Source organism: Cimex lectularius, unplaced genomic scaffold (genome assembly GCF_000648675.2).
Source record: "Cimex lectularius strain Harlan isolate CLEC.00 unplaced genomic scaffold, Clec_2.1 scaffold4, whole genome shotgun sequence".
In the NCBI taxonomy this organism is placed as follows: domain Eukaryota; kingdom Metazoa; phylum Arthropoda; class Insecta; order Hemiptera; family Cimicidae; genus Cimex; species Cimex lectularius.
Window position 1 is genome coordinate 1,199,190 of NW_019392723.1, and position 25,555 is coordinate 1,224,744.

At 37.4% G+C, this 25,555-nt stretch overlaps 1 protein-coding gene across 2 annotated transcripts in view; it reads right to left on the reverse strand.

The window, feature by feature from the left end:
* LOC106671917 (ADAMTS-like protein 1) overlaps positions 1–24,691 on the reverse strand; it is a 221,417-nt gene extending 196,726 nt beyond the window's left edge. The window contains exon 1 of one of the 2 annotated variants that reach the window (XM_024226688.1): positions 24,651–24,691. The gene's annotated coding sequence lies outside the window, so the exon portion shown is untranslated. The remainder of the gene's footprint in view (positions 1–24,650) is intronic. The other variant, XM_014402897.2, reaches the window with a different exon arrangement.
* Between the last annotated feature and the right edge of the window lie 864 nt (positions 24,692–25,555).

Here is a 25,555-nt window from a genome sequence, read left to right on the forward strand (position 1 = left end):
CATTTTAGGAGTGATGCGATGTCACATATCTCGCACGGTTAAATATCGCAATTGTAAAGATCAGCGTGCGACTTGTTTACACTTGGAGCGGAAAAGAGCGATGCAGTGCGATATCACGGGAATAAAAGCTGAAATCGGGAAGAAAGAAGCTGTCATTGACGTTGGATGGACCAGCCTGCTACATGTTAACACTACATGTTTGGAAGCTATGCAAATATGATAATGGCTTCATGTGATATAGACCTTGCTTTTTTGGTATTTTCTCGGGCAAATGCATTTAAAAAAAATTATATATATCTGTGACGATCCAGGTTCGAAAAAAATTAAAATAAATCCTTTCATACTGGAGTACTTAACGTCCAACTACCAGTTGGGTGTCGCGAATGAGGTGTCAAACAACTTAGCAATAAATTTTTCATGTTATGATCAATTAACAAGTATAACGGGCTGTGGAAGATTTGAACCCTGACCACACCAGCAGAGAGATATAAATTTTCCTTGAGGTTGTCCCCGCGAGCCGGATACGTTTGAATAAATTAGAACCATTCGCTAAGTGAAATTAAGAAACTTAACTAATTACGTAAATTGTGAATTTACGCCCGCCCGCGCTGAGAGTCTCTGGCCCGCATATTCTTACTCGGTTTCCTGATTTTGTCAATTTGTTGCGAGGACTGCTTTGTAGTTAATGAGAGATGTTGGAACGTTGGGCAGAATGAGGGACTATCGGGGCCAGATATGATCAGTTAATGGTCAAATTGCTGTCAAGTTCTGAAATGTCCGCTGGTTAATATTCTAAACCAACTCAAACTTAATTGTGGATATAATTTAAAGCGGATCCTTGGCTCAACTTCCTATATGCTTTGAGGATGATAAATGTTAGTTCGTAAAATCACGTCATATTACAATTAAGCAGCTGACTAGTATGCAATATATTAAATGAGAAGAGATAAAAAATTTCAAATTCCTTTTTTCCTTTTTCCGGCTTTTAAAGCCAAATCCTAATTCTGTGTGTTTTAAATATATAGCTTATGTAATTTTATTGCTGTTCAAATTAGGGTGTCTATGACTGCTTTCTTCAATAGTGAATGTCTATCATCAATTAAGCTTATATTTTATTCAAAATAGATCCTTTTCTAACAAAAAACATATAGACTGGCTGAGAGATTAGGTACAATGGCCAAATGTACCGCTTGTGAAACATAAAGATATGTTTTGTATACATATTTCAATGCATACAATTTTTTAACAAATCGTTTATTTTCAGCGGTATGTGCAGCAATGTAACTTTACACGGTTAAGAAAAACCAGTCAGCACTGGCGCTCGATATGACAGATTAAGAGGCAAACGTGTCTTGAGGTTATTATCTTTTCAGCCGACCTGGTCGGTTATCGAGATGGAAAAGTGTACATAAGGCTTTGGCAGTATGGTTTGGATGCTTAGAAACTTTCTTGAGGAACTTTCCGAAGCGGTATCGAATCAGCTCATTGTCAAAATATTAATGTGGCAATTGTGGACAGTGAGGTTATTGACGTAGCAAGGAGACTTGATCATTTGTCTGAAGACTTTCGATTGAAAGGATTGGGTGGGCTGGATATAATCTGGTCCGGCGGAACCCCACAGTTCTAATCCATATGTCGAGAGTGGTCGAAGGTGGTCTTGTGTCTTTTTTATGGTCAAAATAAATGTCGGTCCTAAAATGTCTTTGTAGTTGTTCAAGTTTTCTGTTAGCCGTTGTCAGTTAAGAAACTTTCAGGTATTGACCTAAGTGTTTGACTTGAATGGTCAGAAGCTTCTGGTTGTGGGTGTTCTGTTGATGTCAAGACAGTTTTTCCAATGTCAGCGTACATTATTCCTCATTCAAACTTGTTCACCATTTTAGCACCAGTCTTTGATCATTTCTACGTTGGATGTTGGGAGTTGGTAGGATAATTCGTGTTAGAAGCCAGTATTCCAATGTTATCAGCACAGATAGTCGTGATGGTGTTGAGATAGGAAAGTCAGCAATACAAATGATAAGCAGGATGTGACCCAGAATGCTCCCTTGTAGAAAGCCGGCTTGTATTGTTCTGATGTCTGATTATTCATTGCCGGCTTATCTGAAGGAGCGTTCAGTTCGAGGATTCCAGGTTACTGTAATAAGGGGTGGGTAAGAGGTATTTTCGTTAATAAAGGATGCCTTGGTAACAGAGAATCAAATAATGATTGGCTGTGCTACAACCAAAAACATAAGGTTCTGTTCTCAAGAGCTGAGGATATAGTGTCACCGGCGCTGAAACTTTGGATAGAGGAAAGATGGGGACAAATTACATGGGTACGTTTTGAAAGTAGTCTTTTGAGGATTTTGGTCATGACAGGAAGAAGGCTGATAAGTTTCACAAACTACGTAAGTGGTACTAGGATGGTATCTTGTCGTTAAAAATACTATGTCCTTCTGAGGAAGTTTTGAAAATATAGTGAAGGTAATTAATTCTTATCTGGGGGATTTTGTATCCAAATTGGATGTTGGTTGGTTTTGACACCCTCGTTAGAAGACACCGCGGTGTTATCCGTATAAATGGTGGTTGGGATGTACAGAAAAGCCAGCAGTGTAAATGGTAAACATGTTAGAGGTATGAATGTTCCCTTGCGAAACGCCGTGAATTGGTCCGATATTTGGGTATTCATTGCCATATCTCATTCGGAAGCAACGGTCAGTTCAGAGTACACTGCCAGGCAAAATATTCTACCACTTGTAATATAACTTGATTGGTATATTTTTATATATTAATCAAAGTTTCAGGTTTTTTCACATTTAATAATTGAGGCATGGTCTAAAAAAGAATAAAATAATGCAACTTGCTAAGGAAAATGAAACCTATGTGGAATTGTCTTTTTGCTGGAGGGTAGCCCATTTTTTACGAAGAGACCTTTAAATCGTGGAGTGTATCAGGAAGTGCTCATATTTTTATGTTTTTGAGGTTATCCCATAAATGATCGACGGGGTTGAAGTCTGGAAAACGGGCTGGCCAGAATAAGACCCTGATGTTATGCTGTTGAAGGTACATTTGTACTATGCAAGAAACACATGGACGGACATTGTCGTGCATTAGAATAGGATAGTCGTTGATTTTCATCTAGGATAGGCAACGCATGATGTTTAGCATAGCGATTGGCCGTCAAAAACCGTCCGCGAAAAACAACCAAATCTGTGCGACTCTCCATTGAAATTTCTACCCACACCATCACTGAGTTACGTTGAAAAGATTGGCTGTGGGAAAAATTACAGGCTTCGTACCTTTCATTTCACCTTCTCCACACTCTTTCACGCCCATCTTAGAGAGTAGAGCAAATCTACACTAATGTGTAAAACGTACAGCAGACCTATCGTCCAAAGAATGGCTGTGTTCTCGAGCAAATGTGAGCCGTGACTCCGTGTGTTCTGGTCAATTCTGGTCAGCTTGCGGAGAGAAAAGCCATCAATCCATACTGATTTAACCTTCTTCGAGCAGTGCGTTCAGAAAGTTGGACACCTCGAACTTCCTGGAGCCGATGAATCGATTGAACAACTGTAAGGTGTCGGTTTCGCAAAATTTTCGAATTCAAAAAACGGTCATACTGTGGTTCTGTTACCCTAGGGCGTCCAGAACCAGGCCTTCTATGGTAGGACCATTCTCGAAAACGTCTTACGGCATCTCGCAGTGTTTCGTAGGGATCTTCGATGGCACTAGCCGCACACCTGATGAAACGTCCATCATCAATAAGTGCCACACCACGCGCAACATCTTCAGCAGTAAGTGGCATTTGTAAGTTTAAAAATTTACATTAAGAAAACAAAGATGATAACTAAACAGTGTATTGCTTCAAAGTTCAAATGAGACTGAATAAACATTTTAAATTCCGTGAAAAGTAAACATTGAAAAATCCTTTATCCTTGTTTTGGATAAAGGATTAAGTGTGTTTACCTCTAATTGATATCCCAAATTTAAAACATATCATAAACAAATATTTATTGGTAAAAACAATGAGGGGTAGAATTTTGTATTATCGAGAAAATGAACAAAAAATCAATTGGTTGGAGGAAGGGGTTACCAAGGTTGTTTTTGAATTTTATTGTTGGAATGTAGTTTATGTTGACATGTTGTTTAATTAACTAAGATTACCACTAATCACCGCGACACCAATCACAATGTCGCTCACGTCTTTTACATTTATTTCTAAAATACCGGATTATTGACAATTGCAAAATCAATTTGGTTTACTTAAATCGATACGAAGTATAAGTTGCACTTTTATCAGAACACACAGGATTTGTCGACGTTTCTCAAGTTGGAGAGATGAAAGATTGAGCTATATGTCGTCAGCCGGATTATCGATTTTCTTATAGCTAGTCTTTAAGCTGTCTACACAAAACAAGAAAGAAAAAACTGTTTGCGCACACAACAGCAGCATTCGAGTGTTTAACCAATAACTTGGTGGCAACCTAAGCGAAGAACCCCTTCCTTACGTGCGTTAGGTTTTATCTTGATTGGTTTTCCTACTTTTCCGCCAATAAAACTTCGATCCTTCGACAATATTTGATTAACCTACAAGATATTGAGCCAAATAATTCTGCTAAACCAAGAGACTGGTCTAGTTCCTGAGTTTTTTATACAGTACCACTTTTCGACTTGTGTTATTATTGAAAAAGTGGAAGCTTACTTTTATATTTATCATTAATAATTTATTCAATAAATATTAATAATTAATTATTGTCAAATTTTATTGTTATAAAATCCTAAATAAAATAAAGTCCTTCAACTGTGCAAATTGTAAAAGTTGTAGTGTTTTGATATTTTTCTTATTCAACATCTCGCTTAACATGGCGTCATCTGCTCAGTGAAACAACTCACTTGCCTTCCTAAGGAAAAAAAATCTAGATTTTTACCATGTTCGTACTGAATTAAACAAGAATTTGCTTTGTTCTTTTCCAAGTTACCAATGTAGAGGTTCAATTCGAGGTTCAAATTAACTAACATTGGAGCATTTTGATAAAACCGACCTAATTATTTTGAACAAAATTAACTGGTTCAGAAGAAAGTCAATTTGACAGAAAATACGTAGTGACTTTAATTTATAAACATCTCATGTGTATCATGATTAGTGAGTAAGCTAATTATATTGCGATATACCGAGATTAATTTCAGTTCAATTTGAATCATCGAGCAGGATTTGAATCATGTTTGCTTTGTTGATTATCATAATTTGAAATTGCCCTTTTTTTAATTCGACGGCAGTAGGAAAAATTCAGTTATAAAGTTCGGTAATTTGTTTTTGATTGATTAATGTATTTATATAATCACTCACATACTTCGTGTACTTAGGGGTTTTTGCAATCCGGGTTCAGACGTTTTTTTCCATCCAGCCGCCGATGTGAGGCTCTAGGCTGTCAAAAGCGAGATAATTTAAGACTTATACATTCTTTCTTATTTTGATACTATTAAAGGAAGTAAAACTTACACATAACTATTCTAAAAGAGAGTCGATTAGGTATTAAATATTGCACCGACCCTCTTGTACTTGTGTTCACGCTTATAAATGCATTCTCATATTACACTCCTTCGGAATTATCTATCCTTTAATAAATCAACATAAACTGTTCGCCCGCTTTGGGTTATGAGAGTCAAACAGAGTCAAACCTCTTTGTTATGAGCCCAGCTACCGATGTTCCAATATGTCAAAGTCAAGTCAATTAAGCACCCTAAAGCTAGTCACCTTGTCGTACTTATTTTCCTATTTCCACACTTGGTATTCCTCCATCTTCAGTTATTTTTGCCAGTAAATTTTACATTCAAAATGAAACTAAAAAGTCCTAATAAACTATGATCCGAATCTCAGCAGTTTCGGAGTTATCCCACTTTTATTTTTTAACATTTCACGACCTTGCTTCAAATAAACAATGATAACTCCAAAACTAAAAGGCTTTGGACAAATCCGTTAATACTATTGAAACCTACGTTAAATTTCCAATAAGTTGTGATCAATATTAAATTTGTAAACGTTCGTGAAATAAGCGTTTTCGTAGCGAGAACTTTGAAAAATATTTAAATATTTCCAAACCTACAGACCACCTAATTACAGAAAACATAATCCATTTAACATCCTTTTTAGTGGTGTAATTTCTTTTTTAATTACTTTTTTGAAAGAAGAAGAAATTGATGGAGCAAAGAAAAAAACGTGGCTGACAGATTGGTAAGGTGGAAAATTAAAAAAAAAACTTAAGGAAATTTTGAATGAATTTATTAAACGGTTTTTTAATGTGAGGTGCTGAGATTCGGACTGTAGTTAATTAGGACTTTTTGGTTCCATTTTGGATGTAGAATCTAGTGGCAAAAGTTGTATCACGAGTAGCCGAACACCCTGTATAACTAATATAATTCACTCTGATAAATACATACACACTCAATATACACATACAAAGAAACACAAAAAGAGGTAACTATCAAGCGATATGTATCAATAATAAAACAATCTCCTAAATTGGAACACAGGTCGCTCAAGCTAAAACGCAATTGTCATATCTGGTAACTTCCTACACGCTCTCTATATGAAGCCAAGGTTTCGATTAAGTGACTAATCGTTTTTCTCTCTACACCGGTCACATACGCTTTGGCGAAAACGTGTCTGTATATCACTTTCAGATTATTAATCGCCTGAAGACGATCATCTACGATTTAGACCATTTTAGGGGTCTACACACTGACCCTTCATCCTTTGGACCGTATTTTTTATACCCAACGATTCCAGTTAACATAAAATCAATTATTTTTTATTAAATAAACCATATCTAAATTGGGAATTTAATAGTTTCAATATACAATGAAAACAGTTGAAATAGTTATTTATTTATCCATCAGATTTATAGCAAATGTGTTCGTCCAAAGACACAATGGCGATCTTAACTTCCATTGTTACTAACTACCTCTCGTTACAGCTTCCCGATGGGGTACGGGCCTACTCAGGCTTTTAACCCCTCGGGTCCTGGTCGCCCGCCCTGTGTAATATATATATACAGCTTCCCGATCGATTGGCTCACAGAGTTGAACATTTCTCGACTTTGGCTCTTTTATTGAACGAACCGGATTGGGATTCTTGAAAATTTTCAATTAGTCAAAGTTTATAAATTGATAGGAAGTTGAGTTGGAACGGGAGTGAGGCGAGACCATTCATTCTCAAGTAGTAGTTCGATCTTGCATGAGAAAGTGAACATTCAATGGGTTAGAAACCCGTTTTTTAAAAAGACCATCAGGCCCTTTTTAGTACATAAAAGATCAGCAGATAATGTTTCATCCTATGGCAAACATTGATGTCAAAAACGACGTGGTTTGACGCAGTGAACATGAAAGCCCTTTTTCAACCATGATTAATCTCACAAATTCCACAACAGGAGTACACAAGGCGGAATATAAAATAATAATTTAAAGCTTAAAATAAAAATACAAATATATAAATAAATATTGATCAATGGTTTGTTCTTTCGTAATATACCTCGTCCGCCTTTTCTTGTGGTTTTTTTTATAATCGATTTGGAATTTTGACATTTTAAGTAGTAAGAGTCTTTACGAACCAGTCGTTTATTTTATATAGCTTGTTACAGGCGAAATCAAAAGAAACTTTATAGAATTTTACTTCAAAAGAGATATTAACTTGCAGTAAAATCAAAGGCAGTTATTTTCTTTAAGATTTCAGCTTCTAACTGCGCGATATCGCAAGGCATCGCCCGGTTCCTCTCAAAGTGTCGCACGATGATCCATGAAAAATTAATGTAAGTTCCTTTCTTTGCGATTTCAGCTTCTATGCGCACAATATTGCAGGGCATCGCTCGCGGTTCAAAGAGGAAGTACGATGATGCACGCCAAGTCAATCACAGCTCCTTCTTTTCGATTTCAGCACCTAGTTGCACGATATCGCACGGCTTCGTTCGCAGTGTAAACATGTCGCACTCTACTCTATGAAAAGATAACGAAAGCTTCCGTCTTTACGATTTCAGCTTCGCACGATAAAGCATCGCTCGCGGTTCAGACAGAAAATACGATATTGCACGGTATCGCTCGCAGTTCACACACGCTTTCCTGTATACTCGGTCGTCCTTAAAAGGACAATGACAATCTTTAACGTTCGCACCCAGTCTATTCGGCCTTATCGGACGTTTTGATTTTCAAGATGAGAGCTGACGCACCTCCGCATACGACAGAATGGTATTTCTGCTCGCAGTTTATACAGGAGGTACGATGAAGCATGCATATTCCATCACATCTATCTTTGCGATTTCAGCATCTAGTTGCACGATATCGCATGGCTTCGTTCGCAGTGTAAACATGTCCCACGCTACTCTATGAAAAGATAACGAAAGCTTCCGTCTTTACGATTTCAGCTTCGCACGATAAAGCATCGCTCGCGGTTCAGACAGAAAATACGATATTGCACGGTATCGCTCGCAGTTCACACACGCTTTCCTGTATACTCGGTCGTCCTTAAAAGGACAATGACAATCTTTAACGTTCGCACCCAGTCTATTCGGCCTTATCGGACGTTTTGATTTTCAAGATGAGAGCTGACGCACCTCCGCATACGACAGAATGGTATTTCTGCTCGCAGTTTATACAGGAGGTACGATGAAGCATGCATATTCCATCACATCTATCTTTGCGATTTCAGCATCTAGTTGCACGATATCGCATGGCTTCGTTCGCAGTGTAAACATGTCCCACGCTACTCTATGAAAAGATAACGAAAGCTTCCTTCTTTTCGATTTCAGCTTCGCACGATAAAGCATCGCTCGCGGTTCAGACAGAAAATACAATATTGCCCGGTATCGCTCGCAGTTCATATAGGAGGTACGATGCATGCGTACTCCATCACATCTTTCTTTTCGATTTCAGCTTCTATTCGCACCATATTGGTAGGCAACGCATGCGGTTCATACATGAAGTACGATTATGCATGCAAAGTCAATCACAGGTACTTTGTTTTCGATTTCAGCTTCTACTTACACGATATCGCACGGCTTCGTTCGCAGTGTAAACATGTCGCACGCTGCTCTATGAAAAGATAACGAAAGCTTCTTTCTTTTCGATTTCAGCATTGCACGATATTGGAAAGCATCGCTCGCTGTTCAGACAGCAAACACGATATTGCACGGTATCGCTCGCAGTTTCATACAGGAGGCATGATTGCAGCTTCTACTTGCACGATATCGCACGGCATCGCTTGGTACCGCCCAGTGTATAAACAGGTCGTACGCTTATTCATAGAACGTGTAAGTACGACGTACGACGATCCATGAAACATAAATGACAGCTCTTTTCTTTGCGATTTCAGCGTCTAATCGCGTGATATCGCACTGCATCGCTCTGTTCCGCTCCCCGTGCATGCGAGTCGCACGCTAATTCATGCAAAGTCCATGACAGCCCTTTCTTTGCCATTTCGGCTTCTAATCGTGCGATATCGCACTCCATCGCTTATCTCTATTATACGTGTAAACAGAGCTCACGGTGGTCCTTGAAAGGTCAATGATAACTCCTTTTTTTTATATTTAGTCGTCTATTCTCGCGACATTGCGCGGCATCGCTCGCAATTTAAACATGTCTCATGCGAATCCATGAAGAGTCAGTGAGAGCTGCTTTATTTACGATTTTAACTTCTATGTGCGCGATATCGCATCGCTTTGCATTCCAGTGTAAATAGCTGGATCGGTTGTAAGGATAAGACATAGCCATAGGTGATCGATTTTGTGTCTAGACGGGTAAGATTGTACATTTTTAGTATATTTCTTTTTTCCGACTGTTATATAAGAGGCTGCCCTTAAATGCATTTTGTATATCACGACCCAAGAGTTTTTAAAACGTTGTAGAAAAATAATGGACTCCGGGTTATTTTATGTGGGGAAATTTGAATTGGAACTATTTGGTTTCACATAGTAAATATCGAGTTAGGATCACCAGTGTATGGGGACAATATGTGAATGGATGTAGAGGGGAAAACGGATTGTCGCGCGATCTAAAGACCAATGAAAAATGAAATGAAATGAATAATGAATAAGGCAATCCGTTTGATTGAAAATTTGTGTAAGCCCACACTCGTGTATTTACAAGGGCATGAGTCTACCCTCCCGGTTATTTATGATCCGTGCCTTTTAACTCAAATTGGAAGTTTTTTATTTTACAGAGCCGGTATCGGAAACGTCCGACGTTAATTAGGTCGATTTCGAAGGACCATGAGTATTTTTATGTTGGGATTGAGCGCTTAAGGCGTTGGAATTGCTGTAGGTGATAAACCCAGGATAGGGACCTTAATGACGTCTAGTTTAGGGAAGGAAGCTAAGATTGTTATCGGAAGATAAGGCTGCCTTAATACCTCTCATTCCAACCTTCTCCAATTCCAAAGAGCTTCAATGGTTTTTTTCGTCCGATAGATTGCCCTGATAATAGTAAATTAATGAAACTTTGTTCCGTTTGGTTTGTACCGATTAAGCTACACCGAAACCCGACCGCATACAATTTTGATTGCATTTCCAAGTCGGTAATAAATCCACTTAAAGAAAACCTAACGCGATATCCTTTATTAAGAATTAACGCTGGATAATCAATGGAAATTTTAGCGAGCTCCGGATAAATTATGGTGGAAGTAGTTTCATTTTAATTTGATTCAATCTCGAGTCAGACACAGGATTATATTAAGATTGTTTAAGACCAACTTATACAATAAAGCTCACAAACTTACTGGGAATGCTTAATCATTGTTTCTCTCCTGAAACATGCAGAGCACAATAAATAATCTTCTCCAAATATTTTATAATTATTAGACCGATTAAAATTGAACGGTCAGTAATGCGGATGTAAAATTATATTTAAAATTAGAGAAAAAGTAGTGTGGGGCAGATACTTTGGCCATCGACGTGCGTAGCGTCATTACATGCCCAAGTCCTGAGAGTGCCGGGCTTTACCATCCACTACAGTCTACAGTGGTTTAGAGCCACTGGAAATCTCGATCGAAGAGAAGGTAGTGGTCGACCGCGGTGTACGACGGCTAGAGTCTATCGTTTTATCGCTCTTACCGCCACATTTAAGGCTTTCTTGGTAGGTAGTCTACCCAAAACAGTCTGTAGTGTAAGGGTGAGCTTTAAAACAGTCATCCGAAGACTTTGTGAGAATAGCCTAGTTTCTTAGACGTCTCAGTTTCTCTAGTAGTGGGAAGGCTTAGAATAAAATAGTATAATAATAGTACTATGGCGACTATTCGCGACTCAGCATCTTTCTTGAACACATGAATAATGGAACTTAACAAATGAGGGCCGGTTTGGCAATCAGTTGACCATGACCGTGTGTGGAGATGACGTAGAAAAAGCTTTTCTTCATTACCCTGCCTGAGTCACAGCCTTTTTAAAGACAGTCATGGCATGAGGTCGAATCATCGTCTATAACCTGACCGCATGTAGCTCGAGATGTCACCAGTCCTAGGAAGATGTAGGGATTACCACAGTGAATTGGTCAGAATGTTTTCCTGACATGAATAGAACACTTATGTGAGTTGCTGATGTTAGACATTTTTTGCCTCCTCCAAAAAACGTTGATGGGATTCTGCTTCATATGACGAAATCCGATCGCCTATTTACTCGATGCCTAGGAGGTGCTACGCGTTATTAAGAGCAAAACTAGGTAATAAACTGTTAGTTAAATTATAATGTGTGGTGATTAGTGACCGTTAGTGGAAGGATTTTTCGGAAATCGTTAGATTCGTTCTGGTGTGACGTAGGTTTAGAAAAACATTTTCTTTATCGTGCCTACGTGTCGGTCTTTATTGAGATCATCATCAGTGCCTGGGGATTTACAAACATAGTTTAAATTTAACAAATACATGTAGGATGTGGAAAAACGTGAATTTATACAATGCAAAAAATATTTTTATATCCAATCAAAGTATTTCTACTCACTCAACAACAACAGTTAACAAGAATGGCACAATTACGCAGAAAACAAGGTAGGTGAGTGAGTAGAAATACTTTGATTGAATATAACAAATATTTTTTTGTATTGTATAAATTCACTTTTTTCCACATCACATGTATTTGTTAAATTTAAACAATGTTTGTAAATCCCAAGCCCTAATGATGATCGCAATAAAGATCGAAACGTTGGCACGAAAAAAAAATGTTTTTCTAAAACCTACGTCACACCAGACCGCATCTCACGATTTCCGAATAATTAAATTATAATAAATCACTATATGATTTTCCGCCGCCTTTTCCGGTGAATTTTCTTTTAAACCGTCATAGTTAAATCGAATTTATTAAAACTAATGAATTTCTGATCTCGTTTAATTTGGATTAGATTAAAATAACTATGTTGCAAATAATATAACGATAAAAAATCATAGTTTGAAATAAAGAACAATGTATGAGTGCCCTGTTTTTTGTTTTTCAGTGTATTTTTGGAATCAATCATCTTCAGTCCTAACAATTTCTCTATCCATTATTGAATAACATTACTTGAAACTTGAACGACTCGCTAGGAATAAAACGGAACTAAACCGACTTTATAAACTGTTATCACCACTAAACTACAAACGGGCCAAACTTCATCTAAACTACAAAAGGTTGAGTTGTACTGCATAGACTTCGGCTTGGAATATTGTTGGGGGTTAGACCGAGGGGGCTTTGCTAGGGTGCAGTTCGGCCCTTTTATCCTTACATCTACTCCCTGTTCAATCTTCTTGAAACTTAGGGCCACCTTTCATCCAAAGGTCTATATTATCTACGCCCACTTGGAAGGACCTGTCAAAGTTGTGTTTTTCTCTCATTCTGTTATAACCATCTCATTTATTTTAATTCTTTTCAGAATTTTGTGGCGGTTCCTTCTCAGATCCTGCTTATCCCGGGAGTCTGCTGATACTCTCAAAAGCCACCTTTTATATATAAATGTGTAGAGGTAAAGCATGTGTTTCTATTGCTGTAGTGGGGCAGATTGCCCCAGGGTTTTAACTTTACTAGGTCTACCAATGGGTGTGTCATGACATTGTCTATCATGTTCCTTTTGCACTTAACGCTTTTTTCATTTTGTAATTACTTTGCAGAAGTGAAAATCAATAAAACAAGAAAGAAAATACATTAAAAATTTCTAACTTAGAAAATTTGCACAAATCAAAGAACATTTCAGGCAAATGTGTAAATAAATATGAAAAATGGCTTGTTTTTTGCAGAAACTCAATATGAGATTGTTTATAAAAGATATTGCATTTCTCACAATAACATGAAAGCTTTGGCCTTTGCTTATGATTTTATTTTTTTAATCCTATTTTATTAACTTCCTCTATGTTATATTATAGGGGTTTCCCTAAAAAAGTTCCGGTTTTTCTGGAGGATTAGTTTAAGGGAAGAAGTAAAAGATTGCCTTGTAATAGTAATTTTACAGATCCTGCAAAAAAAAACTGATTTAATCACTCAAAATTATGCGTTTTATTGGTCGATAGAAAGAAAATAAACGTCTGAGGATGTTCAGCGACAATCCAGCTGCAGAAGAAAACGTTTTTTTTTTCAATCTCTTCGTAAACAGTCTCAACTTTTCCTAAACCTAAATTATTAGAGGTTGCCAAGTGGCGAATATGTCGAAAGATATGAATCTTTTAAACGGTTTTATGGTGTACAATATACTCTGTGGTGAGGGTTTTTACAGGCACTCGCCCATCTCTTTAAATGTCCGAGAGGTACTAAATAATCAAGTAACTTGTGCAAGACAAGTAAACCTGTATTTTTTAAGTTCATAAATCTTGCTTGTCGCCGGTAAAGTTCGGAAAACATGTTAGGTCTGTTGTCGACAGCTGTTACTTTAACGTGAGGAATTATTACACCCACGGTAATTTTTTTCCCGGTATTTTTTCAAATTAAGCCCTGTAGAAGTAATTGAAAGGGACCAGGTTGAAACGACGTGGGAATTTTGTCAGTGTTCGGCTATCGAATGAAATGCTACACGTCATTGAATCCTTGTTTCGTTAATGACTTTCGGTTACAAGAACACACGTTGTTCAAAACGATTCTTTAAATGTTGGTAAAAAAAGTCAAGCGCTTAGATAAACAAAGGACAGACCAGTGAAGTGCTTTTGTCCGGCGGCCACGGTAAATGGTAGGAAATCTGGAGTCTGTCCAAAAAAACATACCCGTTGACAACTTGGAAATTAACTGATATGTCTGATATTTAGCACGATTATTTTAACTGTTTTAAATTCTTCCATTAACATTTCAGATGGTGAGGACATGTCCCACCCGATATCAACTCGGACTTGTAAGCTGAAACCCATGTCATCAATGTTCCTTTGAAAATTTTAAAAGAGGTTAAACTGGCAAAAATTCATAAGATAGCAGGTATTAAAGCATTAACAAAAAACAAAAAAATAACATCAAAACTAGTCAATGCATCCAAAATCATCAAAACCTGGGGAAACACAACAACCTGATAACTTGGGTACAGGACACAAGGAAATTTCGTGTAAGGAATGAGCAGACACACTGGTCAGAGGAGTATCAGCAAGACTCCGTACAACGTGTCCTTTTTAGATAGCCCGACTGAGTTTCAATTTCAAATTTTTACCTTTTTTGTGAAAAAAATATACATGGGGGTATCTCAGGCCCGGTTCAACTTCAAAACTTCAAATTCGACGCTATGCATCCTGACACAGTATTTTAAAGTATTCTTTACGCTGCAAACAATGGTGAAATCGGATTTTAAATTGATCAAAAAATGACAATGTTCTGACCAAACTTTGAAAAAAAACCAGTTATTTGGTTTCCTATTTATTAATCACATTTCATGTTCGAACATGTTTTGCGAAAAGATGCAAAGATTTGCCGTTTTTAACCACACTTCACCGGTTCTCAGTGCGATAGAGACAGGGGAGATGGATTGACAAGCGATTTGTATCCATAGCTGCAGTTCTTCAACTGAGATTGCTGGGTTATGATTGGCGTAGACACTGTTTACGCCAAGTGGAGTTAAATCGGGTGACCGAGGAGGTCAACAGATGGGGCCATGAGGTCCTACCCACCTATCCCGGAAGAGACGGATAACGTCTCACCAGCAAAGAACTGTAAGCGGGGCATCCATCAAGCTGGAGAATCATTCTTTGTTGTTATTGCAGAGGAACATCATCTAATAGTGTTGGTACAACTTCCCTCAAAAAATTGAGAAACTGAGCGCCATTTAAATTATTTTAGTAGAAATAAGGGCCAATTAATAGAAATTAATTTATTTCCGAGAAGTCCACACCAAACTTGATACTGTGAACCTCCTGATGATGACAAGAATACGAAATTCTCGGATTTTCCCTCTGCCCACGTTGGAAAATTGCGACGGTTAAGCCATTAGAGGTGAACTTTGAATCATCAGTCAATACGTGTGTGGAAGAACCTTTTCTTCAGCCTTCCAAATCGACTTTTCTGCAAGAAACGTTGGACGCCTATCATAATCAGAGTCTCGAACTGTTCTGGACGAGATGGGAGCGAAACGATTTAGAATTGAAAGTCCGGAGTACATTTCTAATTTTATTTTTTGAAACACCTAAAACCCTTTTTCGGAGAGAGGAATTCGGATTTTCGCTATCATACTGCAAATTAAAATGTTGCCGGTTTCTTGGTGATGGAACAGCAACTGATCCGTATCTCTTCATGTCGCGAGCAACGCGAATAATTTTTCTGGTCCTCTCTGGGGCGACCAGGAAATTTCTGGGAGTTCAACTCGAGTGCACGACGCGCAACACCACCACTATCAATAAAGCAGTGGTACATATCAGCTCGCTGTTGATCGAAAAAATGTGCCCTTCGGTTCATTATGAATGGAATACTGAATGTAACGAATAGGTACCATTGTCAATTTTATTTACTTCGGGGAAATAAGACACTCTCAAATTGCTAGTTTGACAAGCAATGGCAGAATATAAACAATAAAGGCAATTATTGCTTACTTTAGCAAAGAAGCAATTTGCTGGAATTAACATCGAAACGAACGAAATGCGTTTTATCAAACTTTATGGCATAACTTCGTCATTTTTTGACCAATCTAAAATCCGAGTGGACCTTTGTTTTCAACGTAAAATATCCTGTAAAATGGTGTGCTAGGATGTATAGGGTCGTGTTTGAAATTTTGAAGTTGAATTGGGCCTGGGGTACCCTGGGTAATTTTTGTACAAAAAAGATAAAAATTTAGAACTAGACTAAAAAATATTAACCACGTAGTTTTTGATTTTTTTTTTTTGATAGCGTCATTGGTTCAAGAGAAATTCAGCCCGGCCATAAAAAGGACACCTTGTATATGCACTGAACCATCGGATAATAAAACGAACACAGAATTGAGCCATAAAAGACAAAGGTAGAAGTGGAAAAACTCTGAGAGTGCAAAATACAGAAATCTTACGCTAAAATAACCCTCACCACAGAAACTCACTTCTACAGTTAGAGAGGGACAAACTCACAGGAGTGATAGGACTACCATAGGACTGGCATCTCAGAAAACATCTACATAACATGGGCATATTCAATAATGATCATATTTGTATATTATGAAATGAAGAAAGAAACAGCCAACCATGTCATCATAGAATGCAAAGCAACTGTCCAATGGAGACTTACACTCGGATTCAAAAAAATCCCATGGAGAGGAATTGTAGAAATCATTGAGTTTCTAAACTCACTGACTCTTAGTACTTTTTAATAGAAGGATTGAGTCGACAGACTGAACTAAGGAACTGCGAAAGGACAATATGCCAGAATACCGCAATACTTGGGGATCAAAAACCCCCACTTCATTGTCTCCTTTTTTCATCATCATCCCACCCAATTTGGAAAAAATAATGGGACTAAACCCTGTCACCAAAAGCTAAGGACCGCCAAAAGTATGCCAACCATGAAGAAGAATCTCTAAAAAGATTAAAGTGTACATGAAAGGACTATAACATCCTCCTTATGAGAAAATATCTGATACTCATGAGTCCTAATGATGATAATATATCTAAAAAGAAGTGAGAAAAAGGTAAAACATCGGTCAAGATAGATATTATTGTATCTGTTGCTAACCGAAACTAGACTAGGTACGCAAAACAAAATCGCTGGTGGACACTTATGCAGAAGGAAATCCTTTGAGTACAAAAAATACAGCCACGAAAATATATCTTAATAATCGAATCCACAATGAGTTTGGACTCACCCAATACAGGGTATATGAAAAACTATTGTAATACTTCGTTGAAGTTCATTGACGCCTTGAGAGTGTAACCTTTTTTTTTTTTTTTTTTATATATAACTTTCCTTTAAGGAAAGCTAACTTATGGCCTTACGTTAATCATATTAGCCAATGATTGTAATTATTGATAATTTTATTTAAGAAAAAGCGTTCTCTTATTTTTATGTCTGTTATATTATGATTTTATTGCGGTAAATGTATTTAATTAAGGGTTCAATTATATCAGATCTGTGGGAGTAACATAGGAGATTGGACACTGTGATGGGAAGAGGTATGCCGGCCATAATCAGCGATCTGTAAAATGCTTCTCTGCCTGAGGCGGTAAGAGGGCACTCAAGAAGGACGTGGTTGGCATTGGTCACTACTAAGTTGTTGCAGGAGCAGTAAGGGGAATTAAGGATTTTGATTTTATAAAGGTGGACAGGTAGACTATTGTAGTTTAGTCGGAGACGGATTATGGAAGTAAGGGATTGTCGGGGATAATTCATAGAACGGAACCACGAGAAGGAAGAAATATAGGTTTGAATTGATTTGTAAACCTTGGCATTACTTGTGGAGCTAAACTCCCTTTGCCAAGATCTCAAGGAGTGTCTATACAAATGAGATCTAATATCTCCAACCGAAATGAAAAACTGCAAAGGACCAGATATGGCTGCTTCTTTAGCCAGTCTATCGGCTTCATCGTTGTAAACATTGTCGTTATGTCCTTTTACCCAGATTATATGAATGTTAGTGTTGGAGGTTTTTAACTGACATATTAAATTGAAAATCTTTGTTAGGATGAAGTGATTGGCTTTAAGGATGCTGTGGAGGGAATGGACCACACTTTGGCTGTCAGAGAATATAATTAAGTCGGAAGGGTTCATAGTTTGAGCATACTTTAAGGCTTCCAAGATTGCTAACGCTTCGGCAGTAAAAATGGAGGCGACCCCACTCAGCTTAATTTGTATGGCGAAATTATTGCAGGGATCAAAAAATGAAGCGCCCACCAGATTGCCCTGCTTGGATCCGTCCGTATATAGGGTTAATGCCGCGTCAGATTGACCCCTCATGGCTGCCTGTTCTACATAAGGAGGGAAATGAGACCAATCAGGTACAGCTAAGGGATCCGGTATAGCGTAAGTATGGCTAAACAATAAAGGAAAAGTTTGGGTAAGGTACCTAGGATGATTGGGGGTTGGGGGGATGGAGAGGGTCAATTGAGAAAGTTTTAAGAAAGACTGGACCAGCAATGGAGTTCGTTTGTTTTGCCAGTATCGATTTGTGCTAGCAAGCATGGCTAAGTGTCTGATACGAGCAATAACAGGGTGATTTTCAATAACCATGCGGGAGGATAAAAATCTGCCAGCCACCAAAGATCGTCGCATGTTCAGAGGCATAATTTTGGCCTCCACCTGGAGAGCATTTATTGGTGAGGAATGCATGGCTCCTAGACATATTCTGAGACATTTATTTTGAATTTTGTCCAATTTCGACAGATGAGTTTTGGCCGCATCGCCGAACAATAAAGATCCATAGTCTAATCTAGATAGAATGATAGCTTTATACAGCATGAGAGCAATACTCGGGTGCGAGCCATAGCGGACCTTCGTGACACATCTTATTATATTTACTGCTTTTTCGCATGTATCGACCAATTTGGTTATGTGGTTCCTCCATAATAGTTTGCGGTCGAAGGTGACACCAAGTAACTTAAATTGGTCCGTTCTTTTGATCTTATGAGGCCCCAGTTCGATGTATTCACTGGAAACGATCCGTCTCTTCCTTGTAAAGATAGTCACTGCACTCTTAGACTCCGATATATGGAAGCCGCTGTTTCGATTCCATTCGTCGAGGACATTCATTGCTTCAGACAATTCAGACAGTGCTAGGTCTAAATTTTGGTTAGAGCAGTAAATAGTTATATCATCAGCAAAAAGAAGTGTTTTGATGCTGGGAGAAAACGCTGAATCAATCGACGAGACATAAATTGAAAAGAGAACTGGGCTCAAAACTGCTCCTTGAGGTAGGCCAGTATATACCGTCCGTGGGCCTACAATTTTGTCGCCGCATCGGACTAATATTTTTCTGTTACACAGAAGGTTAGTGACGGCTGTAACTATTCGCACCGGTATCTTGATCCTGAGTGTAACCTTATGAAGTAGTAACTCTAAACTACGACCAGTCTGCAGATATCAAGCCAAGAAGAAATTTAAGGGAAAATCATAGGAAGAAAAAAACACCAACGCAATTTTGATCACCTTTGAAATAGGGAAAATAAGGAAGAGTGCATACTATCTGTTTTTCTTAGACGGTATTCATAAAAAAACGTTAAATAGTCAATATATAGTACAGTTTCTAATAAGTCAAACAATGCCGACACTACGCAATCGCAACTCTTACCTTCACGGTTTATTTCATTGAATAAGGGCTGGAGCATTAAATTGATCGAGCCCAATTTAAAATTTATAGTCTAATCTATTCCTACCCGTCAACTGCATAACCTAATTTCTTTTTCCTTGACTAGCCGAGACAAATAAATTCTAAAAATTGCTCAATCATCCTATATCACATATTGTGTTCGTTTTAACGTAAGTTGTTTCTTGATCTCTGATTACTTCTTTGTTTATGTTTTTTATTAACGTATTACGATTTTTCTGTTCGTGTTTAAAAGAATGCATGAGGAATAAACTTTATTCTGGGATCTAAAGTCCCTTTGAATAACTAATTCTGAATACAACGTACTTGCAAACATTAGCTAAAGGTATTAAGGCTATACAAAGATGTCACGTTACAAATATATATTCTACTATGGAAATTATACTAATAGGGTAAATTACATTCTTCGGTACTACGTTGTTAGGACAAGAGGTTATCAAGAGAATTTTGGGTGCCAAGTTGTAAGAGTGATAGGTAAACAAAGAGAATCTTCATTGCCAAGTTGCTAGGACGAGAGGTAATCAAAGGGAATCTTGGGTGCGAAGTTGTAAGGATGTTGGCTAATCAATGAGGATCTTGGGTGCCATGTTGTAAGGACGAGAAGGACAAGAGGTTATCGAAGATATTTTTCAGTGCCTAGTTTAAATTGAGATTTGGGTTTTCTAACTAAGTAGACATTTGTAAATGGACTCATTTGTCGAGAGGTTTGCCAAGGTTAGAGAAGATTTTTTTTTAAGGAGGTTTCACAGTAACTTGATTTCATGATTAAATATCGAGTTTTCTAACGACAAAATTATAGATATGAAGGAGAACAGAAAGGTTAATAGAAGACTAGCCTTTATTAGTTTTGCAGTATATTGCTATACCCATAATAAAGCTAGTCAGGCGTCGGGCGAGATATTTGAGAAAAATAAAATATTATGATCAAAGTGTTGCCGACTAAGAAGAGAGATAACGTCGTGTGAACCGGAACATGGTGAGGTTAACAATTTGTGTTCGTTTCTTGCAAGTGTAAGATGGTAAAATAGAATTTTAATCTAGGAGAGTGCATTAATCTTTTTGTCATTGTTCAAATAAGTTAAACTTTTCGTTACAAAGTGCATCTCAGTTTTGAACTAGTTTTTCCGTATTATCCACCGTTGTTGAATAATTTTCATTTTCAAGGTCCATCATAGACGAGACAACGTTCCAGGGACTTAATTTACATATTTCATTATTTGAGATAATAAGTGCCGGAAGAATGAATTTGCCCTCTTTTTCTCTTCGCCCCATTCGTAAATTGAAATAAAAGAAATTCTCAGGTTAAAGCGTATTTAGTTCAAAGGGGTCTGGACTACCTCCGGGTTAGTTAATAGAAGAATATTAACAGACGGGATAGAAAGAAATTGGAATATATTTAAATGCTAATAATCACTTGTATTGTAAGCAAACTTAGCGAATAAATAAAAAAATGTTAAAAATGAAGAAATAAATATAAAAAAACTATATATATAAAGGTCTAGTACGAGCATATATAAATATTATTTTTTCAATTAAAAATAAAAGAATAGTATCTATTGAAATTATCGCCTTTTCTATGCTGCATAGCGCGAAAACCAACTTAGTCGTCTATATAAATTTTATCTTATAAAATTATAAGGATGGAGAAATAATCCATATATTTTACTCTTATCGCAACTATGTACTTTCCCGACTAGGTAGCAAATTGCGAGGATAATGGCTTTAGGTGTCTTAGAAGTCGAGGATTGTTTCAGATGAAAGGGATGTGATGAAGGGTCTAAGGTTTTATGCGCCTATATAAAGTTCTTCCGGTTTCAAGAACAAATAGGATCTGAAGGTCTGGGTAGATAGTACAGTTAGATACGTAGGAAATAGTTAATAAAAGGATTTTGTACTGGGGTGACTGGTTTCTTTGGAGGTTAAAATACTTGATTGGAATCCGCAGTTAAATTCCATAAATGTGAGGTTTAATAGTGAGAGTTTCGATCAAGTTGTCGGGATGAAAGGTCTTCGACTGACGGGTTGGGATCAGATTCCGGGTTACATGGAGGCGACTATAACAAGTTTTTGTGGTTATGAGGACAAAAGCGATTTGAAGATCTGGGTGGATATTAAAGTTGGATACGAAAAAGATAGTTCAAAGGATTTTGTACTGGAGTGACTGGTTTCTTTGGAGGTTTGTAAGCTTGGTTGAAACCCACAGTTCAATCACGGTTTAAGAGTGTGAGTTTCGATCTGTGGTCAAATAGACAGGATGAAAGGCGACTAGTGGGTTGCTATTAGGTTCACTGCTTTATGCGTACGCATCGACTTCGTGTGCTTTCGAGGACAAATGGGATTGGGGGTATGTATGGATAGCCAAGTTGAATACGAAATAGGTAAGTAATAAATAAATAGGTAGTTTAGGCAATGGTTCAATGCTTTTTGTTCTGGAGTGACTGGATTGTTTGGTGGTTGGAACACTGGGTTGAACCCCACAGTCCAATGCCAAAATGAATGGTGTGTTTTGCTCTGAACATTTTGATCTGTTGCGAAATAGTTGGTATAATATGGTAAACTAGAGGGTTTGGATGAGATTCCAGGATTTTATAGATGCGTCTATATGAAATTCTTGCATTTGCGAGGACAAATAGGTCTGTATGGATTATTGTCAGGTTGGTTCGAAACATTTTGGATTAGAATGACTGGATTCTTTGGAGGTTGAACACACCTGGTTTCTGTACGGATTGTTTCTGTTGATGATGTGTGAATTAGGCGTTTACCTTGCAGTGAGAGTGGTTACATTCTATTTTGAGTAGTTCGTACCGTTTTGTTTTATTATGTTGAGTTAAGCAAGGGGGATCCAATTCTTTTATCGATGTGTTCCAAACAGGCTAGTAGATATAATCAAGGGTGAAGGTTATTTCCTAGGATTTCGTCTCGTTGAGATCTTCCATTTCTTGAACCATCCAGACTGGAAAGATGGTGCTGGAGGTTTTCAGAAGACCGGGGTTTGTTTTGGCTCTATTAATATGCTTCTAATTAGGTAAAAAAAAGTCTTTTGAAAATTTAAGTCAAAATAAGCAGTATGGTTTCTAAAATTAAATACATAAACTACAGACTTCTTGTTCTCATTATTCATTGTAAATTCTGATTAATATAATCGTAAATTGCAAAGTAATACTTATAATGGAGTTTCTAAAGGGAACGCAATAATTCGTCAACCGCTATAAAGCATCGCGCGCTCGGATTTCCCAGGGCACGTTGAGGTTTTATTACAATGAGTAATGCCTCGGCGTTTGTAAAATTGACTGTTACCAAATTGTAAAATTATTTAAAAAAGATAAATAAATAAAATTAAAACAGGCCAGAAGTTCAACTTTTCCCTAGTATTGCAATAATGAAAATTACTTAGTAAGTACTCTTGTAAAGCATTACAGACTTGCTATCGGATAAGTTTAATTAAAAGAGTCCCGATTCCGCTTCGCCAACATTGTTCTTGAAATCTACTTAGCAAAATATTTAGAAATTTGGTTTTTATCCAATATTTTTCCTTTCGATCTCGTTTCCAATCAATTTTGAACTTATAAATTCATATTATTTTATATATTAATATGAATTACTGAGGCTGTAATATAATGACACATTTTATGATTTTCTTAGAAAAACCCACCCTATAAGACAAAAGGAAAAAATTTTTACAAAATCTTATAAATGTTTAATAAAATTTACGTTGGGTATTTTAGCGTGAAATTTTCAGATGAAGAGGTTCCATGTGTATTCGACATATACCTTCTTCATTCGCCTATGAATTTTATTGAACTATGTTCATACGTATTTCATGTTCAATAATTTGTGACTGACAATAAAAAATGAGCACGATTTTTTATGTTTCGAAAGGTACGACGCGTGTGAAACACTGGCTGGGCGGGAAGTAGGCCCTGTCATATTTTCTATATATTACCATCGTCAGGATATTTGTCGGGTATGCTAAAGTAAGGGAGTTTGTTGAGACATTTGTAAAAGTCTTCCGTTTTTACTTTGTCCCTTGCGTTTCTCGGCCGTTATCCATCTTACGCTTTCGAATGGCCGGGAGCGTCGTAATAAATCATAAATAAACGTATCGAAACGTTACACCCCCGTGATTCACTGACTATAAGCGTCCAAAAGTTAACATGTGTTTTTGTTTAAAGAAGGCGTGTAATTAAGTTATGGAATAAACTCGCCTGATATTATGTAAATCAGGAGAGGGGCAGCATTCCTAAAGACGATTTATTAATTTACATTAGAAGACCGCTCGGTCTCATTAAAACGTTTTGATTATACATTCTTAATACCGTCCGGAACGTTTTGAGTCTATTTTTACAAGGCGCTTTCAATTTCGACTCGGTTTTTCTTTGGACAAAAATAATAGACACTGTGCCGATTCCGGTTGAGGAGATGTTTTTGTTTCTTGAACAGTTTGTGAAAATGGGTGGATAAATAAAAAATAAATCAAAAGCCAAGAGAGTTTGAAAGGGTTAACCGTGTTAAAACTAATAACCCTTCCGGTGGTCGAGTACTCGGCCGACTAAAAATCGGTCATAACACAATCTGGGCCCAGTTCGGGCCCAGAATTTGTATATTTGGCGCATTGCGGCTCCGTAAGTCTATTAGATTCATGTGACGCCGGCATCCGTCCCACGGCAACGGCCACGGCAGGCACTGAGGACCAACATATTCACGTGACTGGGTCAAACTAAACCGGTCACCTTACAACCTCCCGAACCCCACAGGCGTACCGTTGCAAAATTTCATATACCGATTCACCCTGTGGGGTTTCAAGAATCGAGACAGTTTCAATCAATCCACTTTGAAATTTTCAAATCAAAAACCAAACAAAAGTTGCTTTGAAAAAAAAAATATATATATATATATATAAACACAATAAACATAATTTTTTCAAACGTTTTCTAACGCTCAACGTGTAAAAAATCATAAATAATTTCAAAAGGGAAAAATTCTTTAATTACCGTAAGCGTAAATGAAAGCTAGAAGAGAAGATAGAGTTATACGAGGCTTGGTTACCTGTATTGTAGAAGGTCTAGAGTTGAAGTGAGGTTTTTTGAGGGGAGGTAGTGGGGCGCATGCTTCCTTTCACTCCCAACCTACCCTATTGTCAATAACTCCACAACACCTACCATGCTATTTTCTCGTTTTTCCCCTTGATTTTGTTATTTAATACTGTTTGACCGGTTTGTATATATGTTAGCATTATTTTTCAAAGGGTGCGTTTTGCCCGAATCGAGCTGGACGGGCGCGGTCATCGGTACCACCCCTCTTTCCCGCTCGGGACTTTAAAAACCGTCTGTCTTCAGACTTGAGAAAACCAAATCGTCCAATTAATCATGAGTGGATGGATCCGTTCGACAAGAAAGTTTCGTAATTACAAACGAGCATGCAACACGTCCTGTGGTTTTATTTTTTTTCACCCCAAATGACACCCGGCGCAATCTTGAACCCTTTCCCATTTTACAGTTCCAAACTAAAAAGTGGCCCGTGATGGATTCAGATACGGCATGTTCACATTTAACGATTGAAATTTTTTTATTTGCATTTATTGATTTACGCAATGCCGGTGATGGACTTCCCTTGTTTTTTGACTATGACGATGGGGTGCAGTGTTACTCAGCTCTACATAAACGTACCAACATCTACGAATACGACCCGATTCACATTCTTTGGTTCGTGTTTAAACAATGTTTTTTAAATTTAATTAGCGAGAATGTGTGAATGAATAAAAAAAGGAAAATTTATTTTCGTAAGCTAGTATAACACAAACCAAAACCAGTTAGAACATAGCTTTTCCGTGAAATTAACCCTTTTTAACTTCAAATTAATCTTCTGATTTCCAATTAACCTTTTTTAATTACAAAAC